The sequence below is a fragment of the Macaca thibetana genome, chromosome 12 (genome assembly GCF_024542745.1).
Source record: "Macaca thibetana thibetana isolate TM-01 chromosome 12, ASM2454274v1, whole genome shotgun sequence".
In the NCBI taxonomy this organism is placed as follows: Eukaryota; Metazoa; Chordata; class Mammalia; order Primates; family Cercopithecidae; genus Macaca; species Macaca thibetana.
In genome coordinates, this window is record NC_065589.1 from 51,569,425 (window position 1) to 51,596,878 (window position 27,454).

The window sequence follows — 27,454 nt, forward strand, 5'->3', positions numbered from 1 at the left end:
AGTGTATTAACTGGCCCTGAGTAATGATCAGTGATGGGGTATATTATACAGGCATGTAGGGGCCACAGAATCGGGACACCCCACACACACACACCTTCTCACTCAAGCCCTATTGCCTCATTGGAGAATTTAGAACAATCCTCTTGACCCAGGTACTGGTTTCTTCATCTCCGCACAGGGAAGGGTGCGCATTCAAACTTACTCACTGGGTGAGGTGAGGATTACTTGAGTGAGGTGTTAAAAGCACCGTAGACACAGTAATTATTACTCATGGTTCTAACTACTTTATCCTGTAATGAAATAAATTGCCATAAATGGGACAGTTTTAAATGGACTGACCTGTATCTGGAAACTGTCACTAAAGTGAGGTGAACTAAAGAATTCAGACCATATATAGTAACTGTTCCCACTGGCATGAGAACCACAGGCGCTGGGATTTGTTAAATGCCACTAGTAGAGTTTGGAAAGGTAGGACCTTCACAGACTGTATCTGCTGGGAACTGCCCCGTCATTAGATGTCACCATCAGCATCACTTCAGATGTACAGGTGGTGCGATAATGTCCTAAACTAACACATACTGGGTTCCAGGGACTGTTCTTCGTTTAATCCTCGCAAAAACTTTGTGAGGCAAGTTTCTCTCATTATCCTTGTTTTACAGACCAGCAAAGCCAAAGACAGAGAGGTCTTCAGGGAATACATGGCTATGTGGTTTGAAGACTCCCATTAGAGAGTGGATATTAATTGCCCTCCTTTTGAATATGGTCTGGACTTAGTGATTTGATTGTAACAAATAGAATACAGCAGATGTGATGCTATGTGACTTCCAAACCTAGGTCATAAAAGGAGACAAAGTTTTCACCTGGCTCTCCCTTGGGACACTCACCTTTGGAACCCAGCTGCCATATTGTGAGGAAGCTGAAGCCACAGGGAAGCCCATGTGTAGGTGTTTGGGCTGATGGTGCCAGCCGAGGACCCAGTCTACTGCCAGTACAACTTATACCAGGCATGTGAGTTGGCGAGCTTTTGAAAGAACTCTGACCACGCTGCCTGAGAGACCTAGAGAGAAAACCTAGCTGAGCCAAGTCAGGCCCCGGGAACGTAAGTGATAATAATAAAAGATTGTCATCCGGGTGGTGGTTGCATAGCGATAGACACCTAGAACAGTGACAGAGCTGGAATTTGAACCTAGAAAATCTGACTCTATAGTCTTCACCACAAACTATCAAGCACACTACCTCAGACCTTGATAACCTAGCATGATGAAAACCCTGGAGATCCCAGCCTTCACAACAGACAACATATGAACCTGCTACCTGGTGATGTGTGTTAGACTCACTTCTCCATTTTGCTTGTCTGAGTTTAGGTTCTGAAGTGACTGCTTATAGCAGTTTGACAGTTCATGGAACTTCTGACCTCTACTGTCCAGTTCAGCTTTTCAAAAATAGCGGAAATGCAGATGGCAGGTTCATGAATATAAAATGTAAACAAATTGAAGAGTGGGGAAATTCTATAAACTTTTGATCTTGGGATGTGGCCAGATTTTAGAAAAAGTAGGTTTGAGACAACTATGTGCTGAGTAGGTCTATTGAAAGAGCTAGCTGCCAGAACGAAAGTTTTGAAACTCCTGACTCAAGAAAGGGATAGGACAGAATTATGTCAGAACAGTTCTGCCTCTAGAGGGACCTAGCATAGTGGGGACAATTAAGACTTTCTCTCTGTTTTTAGCAAGTTCTAAAAAGAAAATAATAGAAACTGGAGAACACATCCTAATAAACACTAAGAAAATGAACCAAGTTATTAGCTAAAAATATTTCTAGAGAAAAACCATGCCTCTCTTTTAAAAATACTGTAGTTTTCATAAATCTCAAAACCCAAGCTTATGAAGACATACCATGAGGTTTTAAAACACTTTTACCTTCCTGGCCATTTTTTTCAAAAACCAATCAGCAACTTTTGAAATCATAAAAAGCAGATTAAAGTTATTCTCACAATTGTCAAGAATAGGTAACAGGCTGGGCTCAGTGGCTCACACCTGTAATCCCAGCATTTTGGGAGGCCGTGGCAGGTGGATCACAAGGTCAGGAGTTCGAGACCAGCCTGGCCAATATGGTGAAACCCCATCTCTACTAAACATACACAAATTAGCCAGGCATGGTGGCATGCTCCTGTAGTCCCAGCTACTCGGGAGGCTGAGGCAGAAGAATCACTTGAACCCGGGAGGCAGAGGTTGCAGTGAGCCAAGGTCGCGCCACTGTACTCCAGCCTGGGTGACAAAGCGAGACTCCACCTCAAAAAAAAAAAAACAAGGAATAGATAAAAAATCCATCAATTACAAAGGCATTTTTTACTTTCTCCTCAATCTATTTGGAGGAAACAGAAAGAAAGAAAAAGTAGAAAACTTATTGAGATTTAGGGTGAAAAACATAAATTATCAAATTATATGAATGCAGTAAAAGAATACAAGAAGTGTGCTTTGCCTCAATGGAAACATGCAACAATTTAAATTCATTCAATTGAAATCTTGCCATTCTTGTGGAAAATGTAGAATTAAAAGCATATCTCAGTGTGTCCCAGGAAGAGAATTACCACTAGGCATGTAAGACTTATTTTTTCTTAGTTGCTTTTACTTGAGCCCTTTCAAGAAAATTAAAAGGAGTTCAACATTGAGAAGAAGACTGACGAAAGAACCGTATGACCTGCCTCTGCCTCATTTTGATGTAGCAAACATAAAAGTGGACTGGAAGCCATACTTTTAGATTTTCTCACTGGCTCTGTCTTTGTTCTACTAAGCTTACAGTTTTGGCCAGAGATTCATACTGTTTGTCCTTAGTTATTTTACATCATGTGTTAAAGACTCTCTGTCTTTAAAATTCTCGGTCTTTGTTTTTGCCGTATTTTCTCTCTCACATACCCACCCATACAGTTTTCACCTGCTTTACATATATTTTTTTAAAAAAATAAAATAAAATAAAGACAGGATCTCGTTCTGTCACCCAGGCTGGAGTGCAGTGGCACAATCATAGCTCACTGTAACCCTGAACTCAAACAATCCTCTCCACAATCCTCCTGCCTCAGCCTCCCCAGCAGCCAGGACTACAGGTGCATGTTACCATACCCGACTAATTTATTTGTATTTTTTGTAGAGATGGGAGTCCCACTATTGTTGCCCAGGCTGGCCTTGAGCCCCTGGCCTCAAGTGATCCTCCTGCCTCGCCCTCCCAAAGCACTAGGATCACAGGTGTGGGTCACTATTCCCAGCCATTACTTATCCTTTCAAACTAAATTCAGTTTTCGCCTATTCCTAACCATCATCTTGAATTAGATTCTGCTTTCTTTACTATGGTAGCATCTGAATGCCACATCCTCTCAGTACCTATTAATTTGCCCCAGGTCATGAAATCTTTTTATGTATCCTCTTCTGGTGTTTGACTTCTCCAGCTAGATAGTAGGCCTCTAGATAAAACTAGTCAATCAGTTTGAAAACACCAGGACTGAGGTAAGATCAGTCTTAGAGAGCTGACTGTCCTAGGAAATATTCTAAATGCTCTACATATGTGTTAACTCTTTGAAGCCGCACAGCAGCCCAACGAGGTAGGTTATATCATAATCCCATTTTAGAGATGATGAAGCTGAGGCAGGCAACTTACACTGAGTGTGGCTTCCTCTTCTGCCTCCTTTCCACCTCTTCCAGCTCTTCCTCTTCTGCCACCCCTGAGACAACAAGACCCACTCCTCCTTTTCCTCCTCCTCAGCCTACTCAACGTGAAGAGGATGAGGTGAAGACTTTCCACTTAATGAATAGCAAATCTATTTTCTCTTTCTTATGATTTTCTTAATAACATTTCCTTTTTCTCTAACTTACTTTTTTTGGTAAGAATACAATATATGATACAATATAAAATATGTGTTAATAGACCACTTACGTTATCAATAAGGCTAATATGTCAACAGTAGGCTATTAGTAGTTAAGTTTAAGTTATACGTGAATTTTTGACTGCATGGAGGGTCAGCATCCCTAATTCCCAAGTTGTTCAAGGGTCAAGTGTACTGTATTATTTCTTTAGTATACGTCTCTTAGTTTAGGATAGTCCTCTAAATGCAGTAAGCACTGAGTTAGCTATTTCTTAAATAGCTTCATACAAAAGAAAATCTTTTAAAATATATTTAAAGAGTGCTTTAAAAATAAGAGCTTCATGTTTAAAGTATTATTTGAAATTAAGATTAACTATTACCAAAAAAAAAAGTTTCTATAGCATTGTCAGCCTCCAAGACTCAGCGGTAAAATCACAACTCTTATTCTAAGTATTTAACAAACTATAGATAAATGACATCAAGAATATTTGAAGGTAAAAAGACCGATGGAACTTATCCCAGGCAGGGAGAAAATTTACTAAAGCTATTTGAGGATAAAGGGAGGAATTTGAAAAGCTCACAAATAGGCTCCCTTGTAGGTACTGTACTAGACTATTTGAAAATCAAGAACAATTCTTTATTTTTTTTAAAAAAAAATGTAATTTGAGCACTAAAATCAGGCAGTGAAAAAGTATAATTTTTTTCTCCACAAAATGCATTTCTCCACAGCTCAGAGTACTCTGAGCCTCAAATAAATTATAGACCCATTGCCAGGAAATTTAAATTGCCTAAATTTTTTCCCCTGACATTTTATAATTTAGCATTCTGTCATTTCAACTAGTAAAATAATTGTCTCTCTTATTTCTTCTCATGCTACAGCCAGTTAGGACTATGATGGCAAAACCTAGCTGTGAAACAATAAATCAATCTGAAAAATGGCTATACTTTTTCCCAATCTTTTTAAAAAATCATTTTCATTTTTCTAATGATAACTCGGGAGCTGTCATCTCGTTGCTGGGGAAACCCTAGGAGTACTGCAAGGAAAAGCAAATATTATGGCAAAGGAAAAAAAATACTGGCCGCCTATACCAAATGAAAAGTAATTTAGCAAATATATGATGTAATAGTCTGTTTCTGCTTCAGTCCCTAAAACTAAATCCGTATATTTGATCTGGCACATACATTCATCACAGGTGTTAGCATATGAAAATGCTGATAGAGAAAGGTAATTGTGTATAACTCAAAAATATCCTATTGTATTAACAACCAAAATGGCATAACTCTAGGTTTAGGGGCCATTGACGGAATAAACCAAAATTTAAATTAGAAATATAAGCAAAAGGTTAATTGCCCATTATTTCAGCTGCATTGACATCTGTACAATATGAGAAGCTCCATGAGGGTGGTGTTTGGTTCACTATTGTGTCCTCAGAGCCTCGGAACATAGAAAGTGCTCAATAGTGTTAGACTGATGAACTAATTTCATGAGTTATTATGTTAGGTAAATCCAGTTAGCCTATAATCTCAGCCAAGAATTTCAGATTCTCGTTAAAGACTTTCCAGAGCACAAGGTAGGACAAAAGCAGTTCTTGCTGATGGATTCGTAGGAATGCTCTTCTTAAGCTTTGAATAAAACTGGAAAAACTTTATAGAGAGTAGCACCAAAAGCACAGCCCATCTCATGCAGAGGAAGAATCAGACCATGGAGGTCAGGGTGTTGACAAGCAACCCACCTCCCCAGGACAAGCATGGCCTTTACTAAATAAAGATACCTGCATAATCCTTCCCATTAGACACATGCTACACTATGGGTATTTTTCCTGAAACCCATTCGTGCCAATATGAGTAAGAGCAGGGAGCAGAAGCTTGTCTTACACTCTTAGGGGCCCTCTTGCCAGGCCCCAACCTCATCTGCCCCCAAAACCCCTCTCAGTGACTGGGAATGCTACAAAGTTCCCATAGATCTTGAGTCTGGACCTGAGATAATCTTGACGCAGCTCATGGGCCCCAAACATTTTCCCCTCAGGGGCGTTGGGTCTATAAATTGCTTCAAAAAGTCCTTCGTTCCTAGTCTCCTCAGAACTCTTGTCTACTCTCTGAGGGGTTCCTTCAGAGACCTGCATGTTTCTTCAAGTCCACAGTTGTATTAAATTGAAAATCATGTTTTATAATTTTATAGTTTGCTTTATAAATCTTTATCAGTCAAAAGCAGCTATCACCCTGAAGGTTTACCCTGGGCAGGGGAAGAAGAAGCTCTTTATTTTTGGTACATAAGCTCCTTGCTACTTTTAGTCCCACTGGGTAACTTTGATGGGTGTTGTAATCGTTCTAGATTATCAGACATATAACAGTCTCAACCCTGAGGACTCCTTCCATTCTAGTGACTTGTGATCAGGCACCACTACCCCAGGGCCACAGAATGAAGTAGATGAAATTTGTCCTACATCAAGAAGTATTTACTGAGTATCTATTTAATCCTGTGCTAGCCCTGTCACTACAACAGGATGGTAAACATGATGGTGAGGGTCTTTGACCTCCTAGAAGATAGGGTCTAGCTTCAGGTCTTTGTCTCCTCGGATATACTGCCTCTTCCTTTTTAACGTCCCTCCAGTCCCAAGGCAGCAAGGGCCCTGATGCTGTTTCCAGGCTCCCCCAGCCCTCACCAGCCCCCTTGACCCCTTCTGTGTTGTTCCAAGTGTTTTTAAATCAGTAATGTGCAACCTGGGGCTCAAGGGCTACAGCACAATCCAGGATTTCAATTCTGAGTAAAAGATTAGAAAACGGCTTTTATGTTCCTCTTTTCCAGACATTTAAATATCGAATTTCAAATATTCAAAAATTTAGTGGCTAAAAGTCACTCATCAACATTTTTCTTTTTTTTTTTTTAATCTATTCTTTTTTTTTTTTTAATTTATTTATTATTATTATACTTTAAGTTGTAGGGTACGTGTGCATAACGTGCAGGTTTGTTACATATGTATACTTGTGCCATGTTGCTGTGCTGCACCCATCAACTCGTCATTTACATCAGGTATAACTCCCAATGTAATCCCTCCCCCCTCCCCCCTCCCTCCTCCCCATGATAGGCCCCGGTGTGTGATGTTCCCCTTCCTGAGTCCGAGTGATCTCATTGTTCAGTTCCCACCTATGAGTGAGAACATGCGGTGTTTGGTTTTCTGTTCTTGTGATAGTTTGCTAAGAATGATGGATTCCAGCTGCATCCAAGTCCCTACAAAGGACTCAAACTCATCCTTTTTGATGGCTGCATAGTATTCCATGGTGTATATGTGCCACATTTTCTTAATCCAATCTGTCACTGATGGACATTTGGGTTGATTCCAAGTCTTTGCTATTGTGAATAGTGCTGCAATAAACATACGTGTGCATGTGTCTTTATAGCAGCATAATTTATAATCCTTTGGGTATATACCCAGTAATGGGATGGCTGGGTCATATGGTACATCTAGTTCTAGATCCTTGAGGAATCGCCATACTGTTTTCCATAATGGTTGAACTAGTTTACAATCCCACCAACAGTGTAAAAGTGTTCCTATTTCTCCACATCCTCTCCAGCACCTGTTGTTTCCTGACTTTTTAATGATTGCCATTCTAACTGGTGTAAGATGGTATCTCATTGTGGTTTTGCTTTGCATTTCTCTGATGGCCAGTGACGATGAGCATTTTTTCATGTGTCTGTTGGCTGTATGAATGTCTTCTTTTGAGAAATGTCTGTTCATATCCTTTGCCCACTTTTTGATGGGGTTGTTTGTTTTTTTCTTGTAAATTTGTTTGAGTTCTTTGTAGGTTCTGGATATTAGCCCTTTGTCAGATGAGTAGATTGCAGAAGTTTTCTCCCATTCTGTAGGTTGCCTGTTCACTCTGATGGTAGTGTCTTTTGCTGTGCAGAAGCTCTTTAGTTTAATGAGATCCCATTTGTCAATTTTGGCTTTTGCTGCCGTTGCTTTTGGTGTTTTAGACATGAAGTCTTTGCCCATGCCTATGTCCTGAATGGTACTACCTAGGTTTTCCTCTAGGATTTTTATGGTATTAGGTCTAACATTTAAGTCTCTAATCCATCTTGAATTAATTTTCGTATAAGGAGTAAGGAAAGGATCCAGTTTCAGCTTTCTACTTACGGCTAGCCAATTTTCCCAGCACCATTTATTAAATAGGGAATCCTTTCCCCATTTCTTGTTTCTCTCAGGTTTGTCAAAGATCAAATGGCTGTAGATGTGTGGTATTATTTCTGAGGACTCTGTTCTGTTCCATTGGTCTATATCTCTGTTTTGGTACCAGTACCATGCTGTTTTGGTTACTGTAGCCTTGTAGTATAGTTTGAAGTCAGGTAGCGTGATGCCTCCAGCTTTGTTCTTTTGACTTAGGATTGTCTTGGAGATGCGGGCTCTTTTTTGGTTCCATATGAACTTTAAAGCAGTTTTTTCCAATTCTGTGAAGAAACTCATTGGTAGCTTGATGGGGATGGCATTGAATCTATAAATAACCTTGGGCAGTATGGCCATTTTCACGATATTGATTCTTCCTATCCATGAGCATGGTATGTTCTTCCATTTGTTTGTGTCCTCTTTTATTTCACTGAGCAGTGGTTTGTAGTTCTCCTTGAAGAGGTCCTTTACATCCCTTGTAAGTTGGATTCCTAGGTATTTGATTCTCTTTGAAGCAATTGTGAATGGAAGTTCATTCCTGATTTGGCTCTCTGTTTGTCTGTTACTGGTGTATAAGAATGCTTGTGATTTTTGCACATTAATTTTGTATCCTGAGACTTTGCTGAAGTTGCTTATCAGCTTAAGGAGATTTTGGGCTGAGACAATGGGGTTTTCTAAATATACAATCATGTCATCTGCAAACAGGGACAATTTGACTTCTTCTTTTCCTAACTGAATACCCTTGATTTCTTTCTCTTGCCTGATTGCCCTAGCCAGAACTTCCAACACTATGTTGAATAGGAGTGGTGAGAGAGGGCATCCCTGTCTTGTGCCAGTTTTCAAAGGGAATTTTTCCAGTTTTTGCCCATTCAGTATGATATTGGCTGTGGGTTTGTCATAAATAGCTGTTATTATTTTGAGGTACGTTCCATCAATACCGAATTTATTGAGCGTTTTTAGCATGAAGGGCTGTTGAATTTTGTCAAAAGCCTTTTCTGCATCAATTGAGATAATCATGTGGTTCTTGTCTTTGGTTCTGTTTATATGCTGGATTATGTTTATTGATTTGCGAATGTTGAACCAGCCTTGCATCCCAGGGATGAAGCCCACTTGATCATGGTGGATAAGCTTTTTGATGTGTTGCTGAATCCGGTTTGCCAGTATTTTATTGAGGATTTTTGCATCGGTGTTCATCAGGGATATTGGTCTAAAATTCTCTTTTTTTGTTGTGTCTCTGCCAGGCTTTGGTATCAGGATGATGTTGGCCTCATAAAATGAGTTAGGCAGGATTCCCTCTTTTTCTACTGATTGGAATAGTTTCAGAAGGAATGGTACCAACTCCTCCTTGTACCTCTGGTGGAATTCAGCTGTGAATCCATCTGGTCCTGGACTTTTTTTGGTTGGTAGGCTATTAATTGTTGCCTCAATTTCAGAGCCTGCTATTGGTCTATTCAGGGATTCAACTTCTTCCTGGTTTAGTCTTGGAAGAGTGTAAGTGTCCAGGAAATTATCCATTTCTTCTAGATTTTCCAGTTTATTTGCGTAGAGTGTTTATAGTATTCTCTGATGGTAGTTTGTATTTCTGTGGGGTCGGTGGTGATATCCCCTTTATCATTTTTAATTGCGTCGATTTGATTCTTCTCTCTTTTCTTCTTTATTAGTCTGGCTAGTGGTCTGTCAATTTTGTTGATCTTTTCAAAAAACCAACTCCTGGATTCATTGATTTTTTGGAGAGTTTTTTGTGTCTCTATCTCCTTCAGTTCTGCTCTGATCTTAGTTATTTCTTGCCTTCTGCTAGCTTTCGAATGTGTTTGCTCTTGCTTCTCTAGTTCTTTTAATTGCGATGTTAGAGTGTCAATTTTAGATCTTTCCTGCTTTCTCTTGTGGGCATTTAGTGCTATAAATTTCCCTCTACACACTGCTTTAAATGTGTCCCAGAGATTCAGGTATGTTGTATCTTTGTTCTCATTGGTTTCAAAGAACATCTTTATTTCTGCCTTCATTTCGTTATGTACCCAGTAGTCATTCAGGAGCAGGTTGTTCAGTTTCCATGTAGTTCATCAACATTTTTCTAGCCAGTCAAGTAAAATATTAAAGAAACAACTTGAATTGCCTTTTAAACTGTGGCCCACTATGGACTTTCAGATTTCAAGCTATATTTACTTCTTTTCATACAAATAACTTTCAAGTTTTGTAATAATAAATATGTATTATTTTTATAATCAGGAAAAAATAATAAAGCTATTTTCATCTTGGACAAAATATGTGGCCTGCAAATTTTTGTTGTTTTTCTGAATTGGCCCAACTGAAAACATAAATAGATAAATATTGCTTGAGTGGTTTTTCCAATACTCTTCCATCAGAACATTTCAGTACTTGATCTTTCTCATTAGGTCATGTTAGAGACTGGCAAATCTGATAAGCAAATCATGCTGAATGAGGGTTTATACTAATCACCCATGGAGAACATTTGCTTTGAGTACAGGGTCCTTGGGTTTCTTTATTGCACTCTTTTCCAGAAGAGATTCTTCTTTCCATATCGTAATGTCATGTGTCCAAGGTAGTATACAGGGTGGGAGGCGTGGGTAGGAGTGCTGGGGGGAAATCTCCCCATTGCAGGCTTGGTGGTTGGCAATGAGGGCCACTTTAAAGAAGAATTTCAAAGAAGAAACACAATCTGCCGAGGGTGATGCATCCAAGATCCTTGGGCCAGTTTGATGAGCTTACCTTAATACAAAAGAAAGAATAAAGTCAAGATTTTAGGTAGAGCTGATAGAGATGGGGGAGGGGGTGGTACATGTATCTGCTAGAGCCTTCAAAAATGGCTGGCCCAATACATATATGTGATGACTTATATATGGTATTACGGACTGCATGTTTATGTCCTCTCAAAATTCATATGTTGAAACACTAACCCCCAATGGGATGGTATTAGAAGGTAGGATTTTGGGAGGTGATTAGGTAGAACCCCCATTATGGGAGTAGTTTCCTTATAAGAAGAGAAAGACCAGTGTTCACTCTCTCAGCCATGTGAGGATACAGCAAGAAGGTGGCTGCCTACCAACCAGGAGGCAAGCCCTCACTGGTCACCAGATCTGTCAATGACTTAATCTTGGACTTCCCAGTCTCCAAAACCATGAGAAATAAACATTGTCTAAGTCACCCCACCTATGGTATTTTCATTATAGCAGCCCAAACTAATACATATGAAATCTTCAATCTCCAAACTAGCTGTTTCCTAACCTAGTTGCTATTGCAACCAACATAGTTCTACCTGGTTTCTGTTCAATAGTTTATCCATAACTTTTTGCTTTTGAAATAAATTCTGGAACTTAAAGATTATACCCCCTCCTACCCCTATCACTGAGATGTCCAGGTGAACTCTATCTTCATTAGTAACCTTAGTGTGTGGAGGGCATATCAAAGTCTCAGGTACTGGATGATGTTTTATAATATACTATATGGTAAATATATTTTTGAAAAAAAGATTACTTTTATAATATAAATAAGCAGAGTTTTAAGAAATCAGTTTGGTAGGTGGAAGTATCTAGAAATTTAAGCTGTGATCTTCTGGGAGAATGGGGCTCTATCTGATAAGAATTTAGAGGTGACAAAGTGAAATTTGTATGTTTATTGAAAAAGAAGCCTGGATCTTAACAGCTCTCTACCCACCAGTCAAATTTTTTAAAGTTTAGTATATGGTTTCTCTCTACTTTCTCACTTCCCTTTCACACTCCAGTCCTTTGCTCTTATGAGTACATTAAAACTGATCTTGCCAAGGTCTGCAGTGCCCTGTCAATTGCCACATCTTTTTCTTTTTTCTTTTTTCTTTTTTTCTTGATGAGGTCTCACTCTGTCACCAAGGATGGAGGGCAGTGGTGCAACCCCGGAATCAAGTTATCCTCCCGCCTCAGCTTCCCAAGTAGCTGGGACCACGGGCGCATGCCACCATACCTGGTGGCTAATTTTATTTTTTTAGGGAGGGGGTCTCCCTATGCCCAGCCTGGTCTCAAACTCCTGGGCTCAAGTGATCCTCCCACCTCAGCCTCCCAAACTGCTGGGATTACAGGTGTGAGCCACTGTGCCCCACCAGTTGCCACATCTTAAAGGGAGTTTTGGGTCCTCGTAGCATTTGACTCCTCTGACACATGGCATCCTACTGCCTTCTTTTTCTTTTGAGACGGAGTCTCGCTCTGTCACCCAGGCTGGAATGCAGTGGCATGATCTCGGCTCACTGCAACCTCCGCCTCTGGGGTTCATGCGATTCTCCTGTCTCAGCCTCCTGAGTAACTGGGATTACAGGAGTGTACCGCCATGCCCAGCTAATTTGTGTGTGTGTGTGTGTGTATTTTTAGTTGAGACGGAAAACGTTACCTCCTCTGAAAAGGTCTCCTGATCCCCCAAACAAGAAAAGAGCACTTATTCAGTGCTCCAATAAAATTCTGTTGCCTCTATCATGGAGTATATAACACCAGGATCAAACTGCCTATTCAATTATCAGTCTCTTTCACTACACTGAGACAAACTTGAGGGCAGAATCATGTCTATTTATTTTCCAATGCTGTGTTTAACATAAGTCCTGGAATATAGTGGGAACTCAATAATGCTTGTATGCATGCCTGTATGCATGTGTGCACGAATGAATGAATACCAAGTGTTTCCAGTATCTTCTTTCATGGCTCCTTCATAGCTGTTATCACGCACTTTGAAAGATTACCCCATCTTCTTATAGCAAACCCCAATAATTTTTGTGTAATAGTTGCAAAAAGCAAAAATATAATAAATCGCTATGATGTTTAAATAAAGCAGATATTTTATTTCTAGACAGTGATTGAATTGATATCTCCTGTACTTCTGCTATACACTCTCATACCTTGATGCTAAAGAATTCCCACTTCTGCAGAAACAGATGCACTAGGCTGACCCCACTCAACTTATCACTAATATTTCATAATAACTTCTATCTCTATTTCAGAGCCAATACATATGTTTTTCCTAATCTTCCTTCACAAGTCAATCTATAAGTATTCTACATTTCTAAATGCTTAAGCTCAAAGAGAAGATTTATTGGGACACTTTAAATACTTATTTCTTGCTTACATAGGATTGAATGATCACAATGACTCAGGATCAATTGCTTTTCATCTTTTCAGTACTTATTTCACAGCTGAGCACTTCTCAGAGTTATGAACATGAGTCCAGTTTTTGACAAGCCACAGCAAAGGCCAAAAGAATGAGCAAAATTATCCACCCTGGAACCCACATGGGACAGCAGGAAGTAAATCGACAGCATCTGCCGTGACTTATTACAGCGTACGTGTTACACTAGGCCCCAAATCAATCCCAAAATGGAAGTCTTGGGTTACGGGTCTTTCACCACAGGAAAGCAACATACACATATATTCAACAATAACACTTCATAAATCTCTGCCCCAGTCACCGAACTTTATCTCATGTGGTGCCAATAAGAAAGAGGAATATCTTAAAACAGCAGGAGGAAATTACAGTTTCACATACAGAATCCTTTAATGTCACTAGAGAGACATCTTTTTACACAAGTGAAACATGGAACTATCTTCCTTAGGGTGAGTCCAAAGTATCTGACACAAAAATAGTGTCTGACAGACTCCATGTTTTGAAGTTTAATTCATCTCTTAAAAGGAGGTAAACTGGAAGAAATTAAGTTATTTATAAAACTATAGTTACATAATAGGCACTACCTAGGGCATCCTGAATGTGGATAGAAGAAGAATATATGGCCAAGGACCATACATGGTAGGGGTAGGGTTCTGAATCTGGGATTGACAAGCTTTATGGGAAAGTGTGTGTCGTTGCGTGTGTATGCACCTCATGAACACACATAGATGTACACAGGCTCACTCACAATCATGGTATGTGTGCATTTTTCTCTGCGGAAAGGATTTTGACCATCCCTTAGATTCTCCCAAAAGGTCTTTGACTCACAAAGTGCTACAAATCACTCCTCCATAGCAAATATTTCCCACACTTATAAGCCAGGGGATGCTGCTATCAGGTGAGATTCAAAATTATTGGACATGTGATGATGAAAAACACATTACTGGAGTACAGAGGCAGTAGTGCGAAGCAGACAGGATGTGCCCACTCATATGGGAATGAAAGGGAAAGTGACTTGCAAATCTCATGAAACATCTTGCTGTAAAGCCCATATCAGCAAGGCAAAGTCAGAAAATCCTCTGTTCCATGTCTGGGAGAGTGAAAACCACAGATGCCCCAGGTGCACAGAGGAAACGATGCTCCATCTGCTTCCTTAGTCTTTCTCACCTTACCTCACCCCAAACTTACCTTGGGCATTGAATTTTAATAGCTGTTTGTTTTTGTGGCTTATCATGTGTATAAGAACTCCAAGGAACATAGAATAAAGTAATGCTGTCCAACATTCTGCTGTAGAGAACTGTTATCTGAGATGTTGTAATCTTGAACCCCCTATTTTGGTCAGGGCCCAATTAAAACAGAAACCACTGTAGGTGTCTCAAACACGAGGAATTTAATACTGGAACTTGTTTTTTAGCGTTTTTGGTTTGTTTGGTTTGGTTTGGTTTTGAAACAGGGTCTCGCTGTGTTGCCTAGGCTGGAGTGCAATGGCACAATCACAGCCCACTGCAGCCTCAACCTCCTTGGCCCAAGCAATCCTTCCATCTCAGCCTCCCAAGTAGCTGGGACTACAGATGTGTGCCACTGCACCTGGATAATATTTTATATTTTTTTAGAGATAGGTCTCACTTTGTTGAGTAGGTTGGTCTCAAACTCTTGGGCTTGAGCAATCCTCCCGCCTTGGCTTCCCAGTTTGCTGGGGTTACAGGCATGAACCACCATGCCTGGCCAGGAAATTGTCATACCTGTGATGGAAGAAGCAGAACCCAGGAATTAAGCAGTGGGGTAACCGAAAGAATAACAGCAGTCAGAAGCCACTAACTCCCCTGGGGCTGGAGAAACTCAGGGAGAAGATGGTGTTACCAAAGCCTGGAAGATAGGAGAAGTCAGAAGCACAGTGGGGAGCATTCCTGACAGATACTGAGACTGAAGGGAGGGGCTGTTGGCCAGCAGCTAAAATCATAGAGAAGCAGCCACTGCCAGAGACAGCATCAAAACAGACAAGAGAGGAGGTGAAATTCCCTGGCTTCCTCCGTCTTCCCACCCTCCACTCTTCTGTTTATGCCTTCCTTCGGTTCAGCCTATGTGGAAGCCAGAGGGCAAGGGAACTGGAAAATGCAGTCCCCTGTGATAGACAGCAGAGCAGGGGAAAGGCCAGAGCAACCAGGGACATCACCAGCACATTCCCTTTTTTGAAGATAATGTTGGGATGGGTTTGAAGAGGAAAGCCAAATCGCTATGGAATTCTTCATTGATATGGAGTGGGAAATGGAGATGAAACAAAGGTACGGAGGAAAAAGGGGGTTGGCAAAGATTGGAAACGAAGAAAATGAAGAGAGAAGTAGTGGAGGAAGAGGTGCGAGGGAATCTCTCTCCAAGGTTGCTGGGACAGCTGCTCTGATTAGAGGCTCCATTCATCCTCCCGGAACAGCAGTAGGCTACAGTAGGCCAATAAAAGAATTAGAGAGCTGCAAGCAACCTTTTTAACCAGTAGAGAACTAAAATCCATACTTTGATGTTACTGAAGTTTGTTTAGATTGAATTCATTATTAATGAAAATTAATGTGAATTTAATTCTCTCCTGTCAAAATGGAATTTAAATATCTTTCAAGAAACTTATGAAGGGATTTCAGAAAGCCAAATCACTGCAGGCCCTTCTGTTGAGCACAAAGGGAAAAAGAACTGAGAACAAACAAAGCAGCAGAAAACATGTGTGGGGGGATAGGGTGTGGGAGAAAAGAGCCCAAGGGATTTCTTTAGTAATGTTTGTTTATGGCTGTTTCAAATTAAGGAACTAATTTTGGATTGGGGAATAAATAAAGTTCTTTGAGAAAAAGACTGTTGCTAAGAACACAACGCCGCCTAGAGTTAAGAAAAAAAACCTCTAATCACACTTATAGTTGGCTCGTTTATTTTTTGATGTTAATGTGTTTGTGAAAAGAACCCAACTCTTGCTATATTTCTTAATGTTTCCTGTTTGTCTGCTCATCCAGATAAATAACCCGCACCTCTGCCTACTTTCCTTACTCAAGTCTTTGATGATATCATCTTTTCAGAAGAGGCAGGTGCGGCACCTCTGGAACCTACATTAACTCTCCCAGCAGGTCAGTAGTAATTCAAAGCCCAGTGCTACACTTCCTGGATTCCATGGACTCTACTTCATGGGCTGGTGCGTGGGATTTTTTCAGATGAGTAAAGATGTCTTGGCCCAGCAATATGCTTTGGTTAAGAGCTTAGTAGAAGAAAGTCCTTATGAGAACAGTCAACTTTTAAAAGGCCAGTTATCTGGTTTGAAATAGAATCTTCAAAGTGGGATTGCTAGAGCGCCCACCCTGGCACACCTGAGCTGTGACTGAGGAGTTTGTATAAACGCCAGAGGATTGTTGCTGGCTTTTACTGAGTCATGCTCAGCTGCGTAAGAAAGGAAGCAGAGGCCTGTCTGAAGCTATAAAGTGTTTCATGAAGTCATTTTGCCAGTATGAAGGCCTCATCCAGGAGTAGTTTTTGTTTTTGTTTGAGCCAACCAAAGAGAATACTGCCAGGAGAAATTTCCCATTTAATATTCAGTCTCAACCGAGTTATTAATAGAAAGTAGTTCATGGCAACCATTTCTAATGTGCTGATAAATGCCTAGTATTACAACAACCAATGAAATACTGATCTTCTTATGTAGATTTTCTTAAAATCCATATTTGGTCCTACCTTTTAGAATGCTGAAAACGTGCCATTTCTGAAATACATCTTCTTAGCCATTCTTGTTGTAGCTTACAGGCCATGTTTTTCAAACTCCTGAATGCAGGAATCCATGCTAAGTCAAAGAGATGTTGGTACTGCAGAAAGCGTAAGGTGCTATTCCCACTTTAAGGAGTTTATGATAATCCACTAAATCACCAATCCTAGTTATCAGTTCAGTCCTTTTTTCTTCTCTACCTCTAAAGCTCCTTAAAGGTAATCATTATAATATTGACAAGTTATCAAATGCCTACAATAATAAGCCAGGCCAATACTGACTTGCTTTAATGCTCACAAGAATCCGAAGTGATAGGTGAATTAATCATACCCCTTTTAGAGAAATGGAAGTAGAATTTCAGCTGGATTAATTTCCCCAAGAGTTACATAATCTGTATGCAGTGGGACTCAAATTTGTATGCTGGGACTCAAACTCGTAATTTCAAAGCTCATGCGCTTAACCACTATAGCTAGAGCTGGCTTCATGGGGTGGGACCTGGGCCATAGCACAGGGCCCAATGCCTCAGAGGACCCACACTTGGATTAATGCTCTGTTATCGCTGTCTGGAAACTCTTAAAGAGGGGTCCTGCGTTTTCATTTTGCTCTGGGTATCATAATTCTTGTACCCAGTCTTGACTACACCACATTTCCTGACGTTCTAGATGAATACTATATGTGGAGATTTTAAAAGGTGTCCACAAATTCTTCAACAGTTCTTCCTCCGAAAGATAGAACCTAGTTCCCACCCACCACTTAAGTGTGGGCTAGCCTAATGATTCACTTCTAAAATATGACAGAAGTGGTGGTGTGTGTGTGTGTCTTCATGATTAGTGATAAAACACATGGTAGCTTTTGGCTCTTTAGATCACTTGTTCTGGGAAAAACCAGATGTCATGTTGTGAGGACACTAAGGCAACCCTTGGAGATGTTCATGTGGTACAAATTGAGGCCTCCTGCCAGCAGCCGTTTTAAGTGAGCCATCTCAGAAGCGTTCAGACAGATGTTCAAATGACTGCATCCCGAGTTCAGGGCTCAAATGCAGGCTCATGAGTGACCCTGAGACAGAACCATCCAGACAAGCATTAGATAACTACTATATCACAGAACCCTGGAATTTAAAAAAAAAAAAAAATGAGAGGAATATGCAGTTAAAAGATGAATATGGCCAGGCATGGTGTAATCCCAGCACTTTGGGAGGCTGAGGTGGGCAGATCGCTTGAGCTTAGGAGCTCGAGACCAGCCTGGGGAACATGATGAAACCCCATCTCTACAAAATATACAAACATTAGCCAGGCATGATGGTGAACATCTTTGGTCTTAGCTACTTGCGGGGCTGAGGTGGAAGGATAACTTGAGCCGGGGTAGCAGAGGTTGCAGTGAGCTGAGATCGTGCCACTGCACCCCAGCCTGGGCAAACAAGTGAGACCCTGTCTCAAAAAAAATTTTTTAAAAGGTGAATACGTCCTATGTCCTCCAATATTTGGTGCAATGTTAAAATTAATTTTAGATCTCTTCAGAGCGTATAGACATTTTATTCTTTTGTTTTGTTGTGTTTTGTTTTGTTTTGAGATAGAGTCTCACTCTCTCACCCGAGTCTGGAGTGCAGTGATGCCATCTCGGCTCACTGCAACCTCTGCTTCCCAGGTTCAAGCGATTCTCCTGCCTCAGCCTCCCGAGTAGATAGCATTTCAGGCGCCTGCCACCATGCCTGGCTAATTTTTTTGTACTTTTAGTAGAGATGGGGTTTCACCGTATTGGCCAGGCTGGTCTCGAAATCCTGACCTCAGGTGATCCACCTGCCTCGGCCTCCCAAAGTGCTGGGATTACAGGCATGAGCCACTGTGCTGGCAGAGGTATTTTATTCTAGGGCCCATGTTAACGATGCGTTTTAGTGAGTATCAAAGGTCTTCTTTCTACATTGTGTGAAGGCCTTTCTTTAATTTGAGACACAGCTTTTGATTATAACACCTGACATTCTGTCCTGATTATTAATTTACAGACAGACAGACACATTTCTTTCACAAGAGCCACCTCCCTTCTAATGGAGAAGTCTGTTGCTCTTGGTGTTCCCTGGCCTGCCACGCCTACGCTGTGTGGCCTGGAGTTGTACCCCAGTGTGCTCCAATAGCATTTCTTCCACCTGCCTGGCATGGAACTGGACCACCTGGCATTGCTCTCCTACAGCTACCTGGCTTTTCTGCTATCATCGACTGCATGATCCTGCCCAGGAGAGTAACAAGGAGTAATCCATCCCCAAGTGCTGCCAAATTGGCTCCATCCTATACCCATGTTCTTCAGAATCTGGTCACACTGGTTAATAGGAGCAGTAACAATGGTTCACACATGCAACAATGGATCCACTTGCAAAATATGTTCAACACAGGCTGTGCAATAACATCCAAACATCTGAATCCTAAGTGTGAATTCCAGTTCAACAGCACAGACATTTAAAATCTAATGCCTAAAGTCAGATTTTAGGCATCTGATTTTAATCATCTTGGGGTAGCAGAGGTTGCAGTGAGCTGAGATGGTGCCACTGCACTCCAGCCTGGATGAAAGAGTGAGATCCTCTTTCAAAAAAAAAAAAAAAAAGTATGTCCTATGTCCTCCAATATGTGGTACAATGTTAAAATTAATTGTAAATCTCTTCAGAGTGTTTCAAGCAATCCCTTGGTCAGGGACTTCCCTCAACATACATATATAACACCCAAAGGGCATGCCTAACCAGGACCACAGGGAATAGATGAAGCCAAACTTAAGTTTCCTCCTTCTGCATGGTAGAGAAACCTTATATATCAAAAGCAAATTATTACACTTTAACATAGAAGATTAGAGGAACACGGCACCCTTTTAACAGAACTGCAAATGAAGTAGAATTTCTGAGAATAAGATTGGCTAAGCTTATTGAAAATGTAGACTCCAGACTTTGTTTTTTCACTAAACTATATAAGGCAAAACAAAGGAGGAGAGTGGTGATAAAGGGTGGGGAGAAGGGGAGAGGAAAGTCAGGAGAACTGTATGATCATCACTGTTCTACAGAACCAATCATAAATCCATTGTTCTCAAGGAAACCAATTCACTTAAGTTGCCTGATTATTCTGATAGCAGGTACAGCCAAGTATAACTAAAGCCTAATACACCTAAATGAGTGTTTTTCAACAGAAGCATAAAAAATGTGTTTATTATCCTGACAGGTTTTTCTTTCCCCCCCAGTGCAGTGGTCCTATTCTAAATCTCATTTTTTAATTGAGTGCTTCAGATGTTGAAGGTTGGGCCAGTCAGTCCCATAAGACAGGGAACGGGGTGGGCGGAGCTCCCAAGAGAAGCCTTCTTTGTCGCTTCTCACATTGTGCATGTCCTAATCTCAATGCAGACAGGACCAGAGCCAGGAAGATTTGTACTACCTGTACTACCTGTGGTTATTGACTAGCTTATGATTGTGCTTTTCGTTTTGTTTTGTTTCTCTCTATCTTTCTTTTTCTTTTTCTTTTTCTTTTCTTATTTTTTTTTTTGAGACGGAGTCTCATTCTGTTGTCCGGGGTGGAGTGCAGTGGCACCACCTCGGCTTACTGCAGCCTCTGTCCCTTGGGTTCAAGCAATTCTCCTGCCTCAGCTTTCTGAGTATCTGGGATTACAGGCACCCACCGCCATGCCCAGCTAATTTTTTATATTTTTGGTGGAGACAGGGTTTCACCACATAGGCCAGGCTGGTCTCAAACTCCTGATCTCAAGTGATCCACCCACCTCGGCCTCCCAAACTGCTGGGATTACAGGCATGATTCACCACGCCTGACCTGTTTCTACCTTTTAACCTGTCAGCTCCATAAAATCCAGTGTCCGTGATGTTCATGGTGTATTCTCAGGTCCTAGGGATGGACCCTGGCACATAGTAAGCATCAGTAAATACTTATGGAATGAATGAAGGAAAGAAGTGATAAACTCACACCTAAGGGAATTAAATGATTCTTATTACTTCTGGAGTATCCCTAATGGCTCTAAACAATTCATCAGACATCTAATGACTGCCTATTATTTGCGCGTAATGAAGGCATTACCTGCCATTGTTAGTGCACTCCACTTCTCATTTCATCCATTCAGATATCATCTCCCTCCAAAAGTAGCAGCCGAAGCAATCCCGTTCTCAATTCCAGAACAAAGTTCCACAATGTTAGTATTTTTCAAAGTATTTTTTCAGGGAAGGGCTGCCTGTTTTACTACAGAAAGCACTCCTGAGCAGGCACCAACTACCTTTATGATTAATTGGCTTAAAAATTCACCATAGAGTTCACATATGAATTCTTACTAGTACATCAAGATACTTTCCCTAGATGGAAGTAGTTTTTCTACTTAATGTGTTTTAAGTTATTATTGTTATGGGAATGTTAGTGAAAATCAGGCAGAATTCATATTTCAAGGACCTAGCCTTTCACCCCTTTCTTTTAATTAATTTACTTCCCCAGAGAAGAGTAGCAATTGATCTCAAGTCAGTGTAGTGGCCTCTGCTGTTTCTGTGTCTAATTCTGGAAGTAAACATTAAGAAAACATTTTGAAGAAGAAATAGGCTAGGTACCAGGCAGTTGTTCCCTTAAAGGGGACTTTTTTTGCATCTTTTATGATGTATGAAGAAGAAAAATGATATGATGCTCTTTAGAACCACATTTTTTCTATCATATGGCAACTGTCACTGTGAAAGAAGACAGTATGCATAGAATGTTTGAAAAAATTATTCTGAGACATTATCTTCTTGAATGGCCTCTCTCAACACATGGGTTAGCTGTCTCTTTCAGGCAAATGGGGGGACTCCTTTGGGATTCAGAAAGCGTTTCCCATCCTAATACAGGTCTTTGTAGGACATCTAGAACGGCGGAGGGAAATAAAAATATTTTCCCAAGGCAGAAGACTTCTGGTCAATAGGAACAAATGTGGAATCTGGAAGGATTCCAATCAGCTTACTTGAAGTAAAGTCATTCCGAGACTTTTCTTATTTTTAAAATGTGTATTTTACTCATGTAGGCAACATGGACACTAACTGATAAATGTCATGAACATAGAGTACGGATCATATGGGATAAAACTATTCTCTTTGAGAGCAAGTTCGTTTTTAAATTCTTAATGTCCTCTACTCTCAATTTTATTTAGCTTATTGATAATGTTATGGTTTCACAGGTGATTTCATTGTTTTCGTGCACACAGACAAGATTTGAATTATGTATTTTCAAAGTTGTATTAAAAGTCTATTTCAAAACCCTCTCAATAAAAATAGTCACTGCTTGGGATGGTTTTGACTCTCAGTGGAGTTCAGTAACCTTCATTTGCATCCTTGAACAGGGCTCTGCGTGAGAGAAATCCTTCCAGGGACCTCATTTGGAACTCTCAGCAGGGGTAAAATTATGAATGAAGCAGTAATTTCTTTTGTTTGCTTTTCCAGAGAAGAAAAGAGAGTTGCTCTGCAAAATAAAATGTTTCGCTAAAGAAAAAAATAATATATGGTCACTTTTCTACCTCACCTCCTGTCTCGGTGGTTAAAGGAAAGGACAAAGAGCCAGGACTCTACTCTCTGGGGACCTTAACAAAATCTCAGGAATCACAGAGTTCACAGCACCCTCCCTGGGCCTCAGTTTCCCAATCTGTTAAAGAAGATACAATATCCACTTCATAAAGTAGTTTAAATAAAATGTAAAGACCTGGAACAAAACTTGGCACATATTAAGTGCTCAGTAAATATTAGTTTGCGTTAAAAGTAGAAATGACCTTCTATAATGTTGATTGTAAGAGTTAATATTTTGCTGTTAGGATTTGTTCTAGATAGCTCAGTCATTATACAAGACTCTGGGGGTAGGGGAAGCATTTGGTCTGGCACTTTCCATAGCTATTGTATCTTCCAGCAAACACCTGTGATTGCTTACTGTTTATGAGCTACTCTGCTAGGAAAGATGGAGGCCAGGATCCAGGGCCTGCTGTCTAGGTGTTCACAGTCCAAAGAGGTAGTCATTCCTAAACCAGTCATTGAAATGCAATATGGCAAGTTCTGTAATAATCATAATTACACTTATTATTTATTGACTTTGTGTCTTGGGGTGGGTCAGCACTTTACAAATACTGTCCTACTTTGCTCTCACAGCAACTCTATAAAGTAGGTGTTGTTATTACTGTTTCACAGATGAGGAAATGGGTTCAGAAAGGCTAAATAAATTGTCCAAGGTCACATAGCTAGCTGGTAGGGCTGGAATTAGACTTCAGCTGTTTAAATCCAAAATCTATGTTCTTAATCATAACACTACTCTTCTTCCCTTAAATATTACATAGAAATAATATTATATATTATTTTATTAAAATAATGAATATATTATTGTAGATAGATAGTATAAATATTTGGGAGCACTGAAGGACTAGCTGGCTAATTCTGCCTGAGGGACTATAGGAGATCGTCAGTGAGAATGTGACATTTGAGTTAATCAACAGAACTATTTTCATGGCTATGTCATGGATCAGATTCAAGTATATATTTTATTTGGTTTCCCTCCCTACCCAGCTGTCAGAAACCTGAATTTCAACCTTTTCTAATTGCAATACATTTTCTAGTTTATTTCATCTGTGTACCATATTTGGTCATGGAATACATTTGGTCAGTGAAACTCTAATAATAACATCTTCCCATTTTCAGAAGAAAACAAAAATCACACACACACACACACGCACTCACACTCATTTACTGTAGTATATCAGGGATTTATTTAAATAACAAATTCCAATAGATCATGATATACTTTTACAAGGCATATATAATGATATACACCAAAATGTTAACATTGATTACCTCTAATTTTACAGGTTCTGAGTTTATGGGTACAATTTGTTTACTTCTATACTTTGCAAGTATTCTCAACTAAACATTCATCACTTTTGCACTCAGATTATCCACATATTTAAAAACAGGCAACAAAACCTCCTAGGTGTTGTCCTAAACTCAATGCACGTTCAATGCAATCAGCTATAACTTGTCTATATCTCCAATAAGAAGTTCCTGAGGACAAGGACTACATCCCCCGGGAGAGGTAGAAGTAAGGCCTTGCCTGTGGTTGTGCTTGACAAATTTTTATTTCTTAGTGTGAAAAATGAATACTTGGGGAAAACTGTACAACTATAAATGAAAGCAGAGCTGAGAAACCCTTGAACTGATACTCTAGTTAATCACGTGTAAACAAAACTATTCACATCCTATTCCATAGGGTTTCTCTCAAAATGTGTCTTGTTATGTACAAAGTGCTTAGTAGAAGGAGAAGAGGGTAGGAATGGGCTACTCTGGAGCCTTGAATATCTTGCAGTCTAGCTCTGGAGACCAGACATGAATGCAGGAAGAAATAACCAGCAATATGTGTGTAGAATGTGAATCTCTCTCCACAAACTCAAGTGGGCAAGAAATATGAGTCCATTTCTAGTTTTAAAAAGGTGCATTTCTTTAATATAGAAAATAGTGAATGTCTACAATTCATATCAGATTTAGATTCATCTGAGTGGCAGAAATGTAATTCTAGGCAATTTAAAGACCTCCCTCTCTCTTTTTCCGTGGTGTCAGGCCTAAGTTTGAGGGATCAAGATGCTAGGAAAAATAGACAGGCATCCAAGTTGGCATCTACTGAGATCTGTTGTCCCACTGGCCTGCAGGGATTGAACTACTCAGACTGCTGCTTGGATGGGCCTTGCACCCATCCAAAGAGCTCCTTCTGGTCCAGTGACTGTCCCTGCTGACAAAGTTCTTCCTGAGGCCCCTGCATGTTACTGGACCTGGGGTGGGGTTTGAGGGGCTATCCAAGGGCCTTCAGCAATTCTGTGTTCTTCATGAGCATATAGGAATCATTCATCAGATGCACATCAAGTTGGGCTGGGGGCACTCTGTGAGGCAGCCTCAGGCCCATGCATCTAGACAAACTCCATAGCCATACCCCATAGCCATTTCTATTCTGACATCTTGAAGCCTCTTCAATCTCTCTGTGCCACTAGGGGCAGCAATCTCTACTTCCCTGAGATTGCGGTTGTCTCCCAGCCAAAACAAACCAGCAGCTCATGTTTTTTATTTCCCCTCTGATAGTCAGGGACACTTGCTACTCTTGACCCATCAAATGATCCTTTGCAGTGGGAAATCTTGTTCCTGCGTCACTGCGTATCCTCTCAAATCTACTAACTTCTCCTGAGAATGCCTTGTTCCCTGTAGGCTTTATATATTTGAATTCAGGTCAGAGAAACACTTCTTTTTTCTCTGAGCCAGTGGATAGCCCATCGTCTAGCTGCAAAATGGAAGAAAGGCCATAGGGTTACAAGAAAATACACACACACAAAATCCTCAGGTAATAGGTTAAGCCACCTTGACACCAATGAATGTTCAAGGTACTCACAGAAGAGATGGGCAAGTCTAGACTTGAGATAGGCTCGGGCCTGCTGAGCAACTGACCTTCTCTTCACTTAGTCTGGCAGCCAATACTCAGAAAGTGCAGGGGTTGCTCTGCACCCACTGCTTGTGAACAGGCGTGCATGTAGTTAGAGTTTCCACAATGGTCAGGCAGAAGGAGAGACTGGAATAGGATAAGACCTCTTGTAATTGTGGAAGAGGCCATCTGGCTCTGGCACAACACTCATTCCGTGGGAGAAACCCCAGGGGAGACTTCAGGGCATAGCAAACCTCCAAACCTCCAAGATATGTTCCCTCCTGTTTTCTATCACCATCTCTTTAAATTTTTGTCTTCTTCACTACCTGTTGTATCTGTTCGTGTCCTTCACCCATTATGACATACACGAAAAATGTCACAGAAGCATAAAGCTTAATGAATATATTTTATAAATATTAATATAAATGTTAACATTGTTATTTTTGGTAGGTTCAATTGATGACTTTGGGCAAATTGCTTAACCCCTTTATTTGTCTATTCATTTAACAATTATTAAGCACCTACTATGTGCTAGGCACAGTGCTAGTTGTTGGAATATAATAAGTAGCAAAACCTACATAGTTGCTACTCTTCTGGGGCTTACACATTTGTGGGAGAAACACAAAAATATTTTTTAAAAAATCACACAAATACAAATAACTTATAATGATTGCTATGAAGGAAAAGTTCATGGAGCCACTCTGAGGGAAAAGGAGGCTCTTTGAGGCAGTGACATTTAGCTGATACCTAAAGACAGAAGGTTGAGTAGGGATTAACTTGACAAAGCTTTTGTGCTAGATGAGGGCATTAGTATTTCAGGCCAAGAAAACAGCTCTTGAAAAGACCAGAGTGACTGGGAAGAAGCATCATGAGGTGAGACCAGAAGGAATGAGCAGGCCTTATAGACCATGTTAAGGATTTTAAAAATCTTTTTACTCAGAGCAACTGGAAAGTTTTATATATAAGCATGACACATCCAAATTTGCATTTTAAAAGGTAACTGGTTGTCGTGACATCATCTCTCCTTCATTTCAGCCACCCATTCTTAGAGCCACATCAACATTTCACATCAGGAACTCAGAAATCTTAATCTCTGCTCACAAGCTCCTATTCCATGGTTGTAGCAATTACTCCAGGAATTCCAGTTCTTTCATTTCATCGACACCTCCAGTAGCTTCCTCACTCTATTGTCATCCCTGATCCCTTCACTTTTCTCTCTATCTAGCTAAGATCCTGTGGCCATCATTTAAACCACTCTCATTAATATCCTAAATTATCTTGTCCTAATCTTGTTTGTATGACATCCACCCAGAAGAACTCTGTATTATCCATTTTCACACTGCTAAAAATATACTACCCAAGACTGGGTAATTTATAAAGAAAACAAGTTTAATTGACTCACAGTTCCACCTGGTTGGGGAAGCCTCAGGAAACTTACGGTGATGGCAGAAGGGGAAGCAGGCACCTTCTTCACAAGACGGCAGGAGAGAGTGGAGTGAAAAGTCCAGGGGAAATTGCCATTTATAAAACCATCAGGTCTCATGAGAACTCCCTCACTATCATGAGAACAGCATGGGAGAAACCACCCACGCAATGCAATCACCTCCCTCCAGGTCCTGGGGATTGCAATTTAAGATGAGATTTGGGTGGGGACACAAAGCCTAACCATATCAAACCCAGCATGTAGCAGAGCATCTGGCACAGAGCAGACACACAATAAAAATGTGTAAGTAAATGAATCTAACTATATTCAGCATTTATCGTCATCATTTTCTCACGTTACATTTAGCCTTTCAACTCATTGCAATCTGGCTTCTGCCTTTAGTGTTCCATAGAAACTGATCTTGCTAAGGTCACCAAGACCAAGAATATGTTTTAGTTTTCATCATCTTTGACTTTTCAGGAGCTTTCAATACCATTGACCGCTTCCTCTTTCTTTATTATTTTTGGGGGAAGGCACTTGAGCCTTCTGATTTTGCTCTTGCGCCTCTGACTGTTCTTTCCATTTTCATTACTGAGTATTGATCCCTCATCTCTACTAATGTAGAAAATGGTGAGCTTCCCTAGGGTTGTGACCCAGGACATCTTCTTTTCTCACTCTTCACTTTCTCCCTAGAAGGTCTTATCATGCTTCAATTTATAGCTATGGTGA

At 40.4% G+C, this 27,454-nt stretch overlaps 1 long non-coding RNA gene across 1 annotated transcript; it reads left to right on the forward strand.

The window, feature by feature from the left end:
* Positions 1–10,712: 10,712 nt before the first annotated feature.
* LOC126932636 (uncharacterized) lies at positions 10,713–23,130 on the forward strand. Its single transcript, XR_007718258.1, has 3 exons — positions 10,713–15,434; positions 16,143–16,253; positions 18,879–23,130. It is a non-coding gene; the product is annotated as an uncharacterized LOC126932636 (long non-coding RNA).
* Positions 23,131–27,454: the final 4,324 nt, after the last annotated feature.